The sequence below is a fragment of the Choloepus didactylus genome, chromosome 9, assembly GCF_015220235.1.
Source record: "Choloepus didactylus isolate mChoDid1 chromosome 9, mChoDid1.pri, whole genome shotgun sequence".
Lineage (NCBI taxonomy): Eukaryota > Metazoa > Chordata > Mammalia > Pilosa > Megalonychidae > Choloepus > Choloepus didactylus.
The window spans coordinates 116,639,255-116,647,893 of record NC_051315.1 but is presented as its reverse complement, the minus strand read 5'-3'; the positions used below and the strand labels follow the sequence as shown (position 1 = coordinate 116,647,893).

The following is an 8,639-nucleotide window of genomic DNA, read 5'->3' as shown; positions in this document are numbered from 1 at the left end:
ATTTTACTGAAATCTCTGAGGAGAGAAGCATGAACTTATATAAGCCAAATCACAGTAGTGATAAAATGATGGGTATTTCTGTGTGTGTTTACGTTTCTTTATTTCTTAAAGTGTTATGTTGACCTTTTTAGGTTCTAAAGAATTGGGGTAGCTGGTGGTAGATACCTGAAACTGTCAAACTACAACCCAGAACCCATGAATCTCGAAGACAATTGTATAAAAATGGAGCTTATGAGGGGTGACAATGGGATTGGGAAAGCCATAAGGACCACACTCCACTTTGTCTAGTTTATGGATGGACGAGTAGAAAAATAGGGGAAGGAAACAAACAAACAAACAGACAAAGGTACCCAGTGTTCTTTTTTACTTCAATTGCTCTTTTTCACTTTAATTATTATTCTTGTTATTTTTGTGTGTGTGCTAACGAAGGTATCAGGGATTGATTTAGGTGATGAATGTACAACTATGTAATGGTACTGTGAACAATTGAATGTACGATTTGTTTTGTATGACTGCGTGGTATGTGAATATATCTCAATAAAATGAAGATAAAAAAAGTGTTATATTGAATGCATACTACTTTTGTAATTAAGTAAATTAATTGTATACAAGAAAAATTATGGAAACCTAATTGCTCTGCAACATTTGTATATCAGTTTTGATTCTAACAATGGATTGGATATGGCTGCATGTGCACAAAGGCAATACAGATTCAAACAGTATGTTTGGGAAGAGAAGGTGAAATGTTTTGAGAAACCTGAGACAATTTATGATCAATTTCTAAATCATATGGTGCAGATAACAGTTGCTATAGCAATCTAGGGAAGGGATCTAATATATACTTATTCCAGTAACAGGCAATCTTTAACTCTTGCTGCCCTGAATTTTTCCAATTTATTTATCTGATGCTGCTCCCATCATCTCCTTCCACTGCTGCAGCTATTTCTTTAAATGTTTGAGCAGCTGGCTTGTCAGTTTCTTCTGGCTTAAATTTAAGTCTGAATTGTCCCTTACCAATTAGGATTACTACATAATGTTGGAAGAGAGTGACTGATGAGTACAGAAAAATTACAGATAAATGTGATGCTTTTAAGGGCAGGGTTTTCTGATGTAGTTTCTAGAAAAACTCTCCATCAATAAGTAGAATCTTCCTTTATAACCTATAAATGGCTGTATAGTGTACTAGCTGAGAGCACAGACTCTGAGCTAGGCTTTGAATGTTCTCTAGCTGTGTAATATCAGCAATTTGCTTAACCTCTGTGTCTGATCTGTTTATTTCAACTGTAAAACAGATATTAACAGTAGCGTCATCGTGTGGTTGTAATGAAGATGAAATGAGTCATATACGCAGAGTGCTTTGCACAGTGCCTGGCACATGGTAAGTTGTTCCCTGAACACTAGCTACTATACATGGGTGCTTTATTAAATGCTTCTACCTTTTGGGGTTGCTTCTTCACCATGTAATTGAGTTCCTACATATAGAAGCTGTTTGTTCATGGTAAACAGTACTCGTAGTTCCATTCTGGGAGATCTCAAAAGATAATTTGGTAAACTAAGCTACAAAATAGCCTTGGGAACACTCCTGTCAGCCTGACTCTGGGTGGCAGCTGAGGATATTCCCAGCTTCCAAGCCAGTTTCTCAGTCCTATCCAGTCTATGGGGCTTGTTGTCATGCATATACTTGTTGGACTAACGTGGGATGAATGTCAAGTCATATACAGCAGAAAACCTATCATGGGGTAAAAGAATTACATGTTTTAGTGAGAACAAGAACTGAATGAGCAGAGACAACTAAACCATTTGTCTCACAAAATGGTTTGACTTGCTAATAAGATTTGCTAGGTTATGCGTCATTTTGAGGGGATATCATAAAACTCAGAAATCTGAAGTACTTCTTTCACTTGCTTGTCATGTAGACAGACGAATGGAAAGGGATCTAAAAAACAAAGAGAAAATAATTGTAGGATTAGAAAATATCTTCTCACTATCTTCATGTCTTACTTTGCTTTATAAAGAAGTATGTATTCATCATGGATATGCCTCCAAGTGTTTCGTATATATAAGAGAACAAAATGTAACAGAAATTTAAGACCATCATTACCTTTGACAAGGAGATTTTGATATTTTACATTTATTGGACAAAAGTGCTAAACATTTTGTAGACTCTGAGCTTGCATATTTTATGATGTTGGGTGTTGCATTGTTTCCATGATTGGCTTTTTCAAATAGTGTAATTTCCTCTTAATACATATGGATTCATATGCCTCACAGAGAGAGTGCAAAGATTATTTTACTGCATTCATGACTTTCCTGATTTTAATGTTTCATGATCAATGCAGATGTTTATTTGAAAGAAACAGAAGAATATCAAAACATCTTGGCTTTTGAGAGAGAGCTTCACTATTAGGTTGGATACAAAATCATGGGATCCAGAAATGTGTTTTCCAAATTATGTTGGAAAATAAAGATCTTAACAACAGAAATAGTTTTCAGTAACTTTACTTCCCAATGTTCAAACTGCATGTCAGCTAAATACACCATCATATGACTCATTTCCTTCAGTTAGTCACTGAGTCACAGCTCATCTTTGCTCATTAAGATCTACGCAAATGGTCTCAGGATGAACTCTGAAGTACCTTGCGTTCTTTTTATCCAGCTTGAGAAGTTTCTTAGTTTATTCCCTTTTTCTTTCAAATATATATTAAGTGACATTGATGGGCAGCAACATGAAATATCATTAAATGTTGACTAGACGGTTCAGATGGTACAAATTCTTTTTCCTCATTTCCTTTCTTGTAAACTTTTTCTCTTTTAGACTATCTCTAGCCTTCATATTACCCCTCTCCCTCCAACACAATCTAAGTAAACTAATCTTGTTGGTTGGAACCCATTAGAGATTTGTCCATGCCTGAGATCAAGTCTTAAAATTGAATCAAAAATTCATATCCATTCTCATATTCCTTTTTCTCACATTCACCAGTTATTTCTCTTTAGTTACCTGACAATTACTCTACCTACCTTTTGGATTCAGTATCTGCACAAATAATGTCTCCTCTGTCGTGTCCTAATGCCCTACCACCAGCAAGAAGTCTAGTTGTTGAGATGAGACGATAAAGCCATTTCTAAGAGGACATTGTTGCTGTATTGAAAATACAGAGGAAGAAGTCTGAGATGCAGATGACTTGAATTTCCTCTTGTAATCTTTGTGAGCAGTCTTTACCATCTGAGTGACTCTCCATTTTGTCTATTGGAAAGAAGGAAACTTTAGAGAAAATTTGGGTTTAATGTCTAGGAAAGAGTAGAAACAATGTGTACTGGATTTTATGGAATTGGGAACCTCAGAAGAAGCTCAAAATAGATTGGAACATATTTTCCAAAAGTATTTGTTCTTTTTCTGAATGAACACAAAACTGCCTTCTTAATCAGAATGAATGCCTTTTGGGGGCAAGAAACAGCCTTTTTAAAAGGATAAGCTTTGGGTCCAATATAGCTTCCCGCTTGGCTTGTTCCAAGAGTTTGTACAAGGTCTTTTTGAAGAATACACCCCACAGTTTCTTTTTCTTTAAAACAGAGATGACGTTAGTTAGAGAACATTTAAAATCTTTGACTGACAAACGAAACATAGGGTGGAAAGATCAGGGTAAGTAATCGTTTTTCTTGATCACATTCTACAAATGTGGTGTCTTTTCAACCATGACTTTATAAAGAATAACATATTAACTCAACAGGTAAAGCTAAGGTTAGAACATGCTAGAAAAAACCAAGGCTGCATCATAGAGAGAAGATAGTTATGGGGGTGGGGCTTGTTTTTTATACATATGCTATCCCTTCCACCAAGGACACAGATCCCCTGCCCCCCTGCCCCATCCCAAGGATTGTTCCTCCTGAAGTTTATAATTTATTTGTGTCTTAGATGACAATGTGGGCACATAAGGAAATGAGATCTCAACTCTGCCTGTATCAAGAGAACAGTGGGAATCTGTACTCCCAAATGCAGAGAGGAAACAAAGTCCTTGGCTTCCTTCTCCAAATTGTCCCTGTAAGCTGATGTTTCAAGGAGATTACTTCTTTAGCCTGCCCCAGGTGGTTGCTGAGGCCATACGCCTTGGCAGACAACTCCTATCATCTTGCTATGAGTATTTCCTTTAGCTTTGTGAAATACATTGATTTTTCTCAGTCCTTAGAAAAACTCATCTCCCAGCTCCCTCAAAGTGATCCCAATATTGATGTGAAAATGATTTGTTTATTTCTAAACCCCAGGGGTCAGATCACAGATCATGGTGTTCTCTAGCCTGAATCATCAAATGAAAGGTAAACGCATTACCTGTTCCTTAATGAAGAGCAAGGGTATGAGATTTCCCAGAAGTTCCTGTGATTCAGGAGAAATAAATGAAAAGGATGGCTTTATGGAACAGTATTAATTCAATTGATCTTTTCTTCTGGTAATTACAAGGCCTCAATCTCATTTGGGTTCAGCATTTTCAATGAAGGAAGATCAGTCTCTATGGAGAATCATTTCATTTAAATAGATGAGCTAATAACTTGTACTAATGAAAAGCATCTTTTATCTATGGGAATTACACTTTTCATTTAGTTAGCTTTTTTTAAAAAAGCTTGCTATACTCTCAAAAGCATCTGATGTCTCAAAATGCTTTTGAGGATGGCACCCATTTTAAGACTGGGAACCAAAAAAGGAAATTTGGAAAACTTTTTATTAAGTGGTGACAGATCTGGCATAGACAGTGATATAATGTTAGGGCTATGAATGTATAATTAAAATAAACTGAATCCTATCACAGTCTTTAAAAAAAGTCTATTTCCTCTTTGTGATACATTGCCATTACTCAATGATGATGTCATTCACCATTTTGCATTTGGGGATTCTAAGAATAACTCTAAAAAGCAAAGGGAGTTCATGATTATAATAAAATTTCATAATAAGAAAGAGACTAAAATAGACTAAGATTTTAATCTTTTTTTTTCTTTTGAACAGATAAATGTAAAACATGATCAAAACACATGCACAGAACTGCTACACATAATTATGGTATCCATGTGTTTGTCAAGATCTGAAAATATTTGAACATATCCAAAAGTTTCAGCCCTTTGGAAAGCATTTGTTCATTGCAGAAATTCAGTTTGACTGTTAGCCAGGGTCACTTATCAGAAGCAGGTGGAGTAAGCAATCTGTGGATGAACTAATGTGACTTGAAATAGAAACACTGGAAAACTAAACCATTCTTGCCTTGTGCTAAAGTAGCAGTTAAAGCTCATTTATGTTAGATGGAAACATTCTGTCAGAAGCAAAGAAGGAGCTCAAATTTTTGTCAAGCTGTAAGTTCTTTCTGATTAGGTGAAATGAAATCTCAGTGACCATAGGGCTGGGTAACTGCCTAGCTATTGTTCTATTGACTTAAATGTAGACTGGAGTAGAGGAGGGTGTAGGATTTCCTTACTTTATTGCGTTGCTGTTCACAACATAGAGGTGGTTTTTCAAGCTGCTCTCTATGATCTGGGGTTATTAACCTAACTGCTCATCAGACACTTGGGAGACTTCTAAAAACAGATGTCTGGGCCCCACCCAGATCTATTGTATATCAATTTTGGTGGGCAGAGTCTGGCATCCATAATTTTGAAAATCTCCAATGATTATTCAGAAGGGAGGCTAAAGTTAAGAATTTATACACTGGGATTCTATGGATGGATATGGGTGGAGGCCTACTACCCTTTCCCCATTGTCTTCAGTTGGAGAACAGCTAAGTCTACATCTTTTTACATATTGAGTTTTCTTGTGTGAGGGGTTAAAATCATTGATGTGAAGGGGTTCACCGCTTTCCCACTCCCCTGTTCCCTGCATAGCTTCTTCTCGCTCCTCTCACTCTCTTAGGAAAGAGAGGAGACAAAGTATGAGAAGGTAGAGCACTGTGGAGAGGAAAGAAGGACTCAAGGGACCTAGATGGTGGGGCCAAGTGACATGGATGAGACAATTCTTTATTTTTGATGGGGGGCAGGGATGAACGTTGGAAGCGGAGGTGAAGATTGGGGTACAAGAGTTTACATATTAGTCTTTATGGACTAACTCTTTCACAATATTAAATGTTTGAAAGGGAATAAAAATTGAGACTTCTAACTGGGTCATGCTTCTTTAAATGTAATTCCTCTCTGCAGTGGATTCTTGGGGAGAGAGGGCTATCAGGTTGGAATGCAGAAAGCATTTGTGGGCTTCTTAACAATGACGTCAAGGACCCAGGGTCTTTCCATCACTCCACTCCATCAGCCTTAGAGCACTGGCCTTTTATCTTTATTCTTGGCCCTCCATAGTCACAAGATGGTGTCACATCCAGGTTCAAGGTAGGGAGAAGGGGGAAGGTGTAAGCCAGGAGCAAGTAGCTTGCACAAACCCTTTTTATGAAGAATAAAGTTTCCCAGTCCCACTAGCAAGTAGGTTCCCTTTTGACCCATTGGTTTTGGATAAGACCTGGGGTTTACCTTGTCAATAACCCTCTCAGGTGATTCTGATGCAGGAGGTCTGTGGACCACACATCCCACACATGAAGAAATACTCTTAATAAGAGACAGGCTAACGTCAGTTCAGTGATTCTCAAACTGACTGAATGTTAGAATCATTAGGGAAGCTTTTTTTTTTTTTTTGCACAAATTAATGTTCATTCAACCTTTGTGTCATATTCCTGGATCCTTCACCAACGTTACATGAAGGAAAAAACAAAAGCAAAACAAAATGAATAACTGAAATCAGAATCACTAATGTTATCAAGTAGGGAAACAAATAAATTAAAATCTTGCAGCCATCAGCAAAAGTACAGCAGAGACAATGCTGTAAAAAGAAACAAAGAAAATTGCTGGAAAACTGTATTCATCATTGTGCCAGTTTGAATGTATTATGTCCCCCAAATGCCATTATCTTTGATGCAATCTTGTGGGGCAGACATTTTAGTGCTGATAGATTGGAATTCTTTGAGTGTTTCCATGGACTGTGCCCCACCCAACTGTAGGTGATAACTCTGATTAGATATTTCCATGGAGGCGTGGCCCCACCCGTTCAGGGTGGGCCTTGATCAGTGGGGCTATATAACTGAGCCAACAGGCAGAGGGAACTCAGTGCAGCAGTGAGTGATGTTTGAAGAGGAGATATAGCCAAGAGGGACACTTTGAAGAATGCCCAGGAGCTGAGAGAGGAGCTTCAGCTTACAGAGACATTTTGGAGATGGCCTTTGAAAGCAGACTCTCACTTTGGAGAAGCTAAGAGAGGACAAATGCCCCAAGAGCAACTAAGAGTGACATTTTTGAGGAGCTGCAGCCTAGAGAGGAACGCCCTGGGAGAAAGCCATTTTGAAGCCAGAACTTGGAGCCGGCCATGTGCCTTCCCAGCTAACAGAGGTTTTCCAGACACCATTGGTTATCCTCCAGTTAAGGTACTCGACTGTTGATGCGTTACCTTGGACACTTTATGGCCTTAACACTGTAACTTTGTAACCAAATAACCCCCCTTTTATAAAAGCCAGTCCATCGCTGGTGTTTTGCGTTCCAGCAGCATTAGCAAACTAGAATAATCATATTCTTCCAAACCAGCAAAATATGCTCCTGCATACAAAGGAACATTGAATTTTTTTTTCCTTTAGGTATAGAAATGCAAGTTCTTTTTTGAATATTGTGGATGGGTAAATGTGTTTGTAATGTAATTCTACTAAGCTATTACAGAGTGGGCCAAGAACACATTTATGGATTCTGGGGACGATGTGTACTGTAATTGATTGGGATAGTGGGTATGCTAGACAAAATTAAAAAAAATAATAATATATGAACACAGATGTACCGGACAAAGGCAAATGAGACTCTTCTTATATCTTAGCAACATTTAGATGGAAATCAAATTTAAATGCAGTCCACTCTGCTTTTGAAGAGGCTTTGGTTCAGCTCCCAAATCTCAATTGCTTGACGCTGTCTCCTATGAGAATACTCAGAAGGTGTCTTCCTAAACAACAAACCTATTTTTAGTGGTGGAGCCACTCTTAGTAGCTGTGTCTGCATGGAACTGATAACCAATCACTATCTTTGGAGGAAGTCCTAACCTTTCCTTGTGTACCCTCCCTATATGTATAACAGCTTCTCTTTTTCACATTCAGTAGTCCATATTGCTAGCTTATCACCTTTAGTTCTAACATTAATAAGGGCTCCACATACATCATCACTGTAGTCATCAAAAGATTCCTCAATAAGGTGCAGCGCTCTAGCCAAAAGCGATCGAGGTCACTTTGTGTCTGCTGTTTGTTCAATGTAATTAGCCATCGTCCTCCTCTTTTGTTTTTTTCATCTTCCCACATAGGCTCAATACCATCCTTAAAAAGTGAGTAGTCACAGCCAGGCATTAAATTACTAGACAACTGGATATGGTGTACAGAGCCCAAAAGTCTTCAACAGTATCAAACTTAGGGATCAGTTGAAGGTTTGCTTGCCAAGTTTTGCTTTTATCATTTTTAAAAAACCAAAGCTCCCATCTGTTCTGTAGTGGATGTTTAATACAGTGTTCTGGGTTAGCAACCTCCTGATTAGATTGTTTTCTCTTCTTCTGTAGGTGGGGGATTAGGAGTTGGGGTGGTTTCCGGTTCCACAGTTGCCAT

At 38.0% G+C, this 8,639-nt stretch overlaps 1 long non-coding RNA gene and 1 pseudogene across 1 annotated transcript in view; one reads left to right on the top strand and one right to left on the bottom strand.

Moving 5' to 3' along the window:
* Positions 1–304: 304 nt before the first annotated feature.
* The window catches only part of LOC119544322, a 68,056-nt gene continuing 59,721 nt past the window's right edge, over positions 305–8,639 (top strand). Inside the window, exons 1-2 of the long non-coding RNA XR_005218816.1 lie at positions 305–346; positions 1,293–1,378. This is a non-coding gene — a long non-coding RNA (uncharacterized LOC119544322). The remainder of the gene's footprint in view (positions 347–1,292; positions 1,379–8,639) is intronic.
* On the bottom strand, positions 7,966–8,639 carry LOC119544320 (annotated as a pseudogene).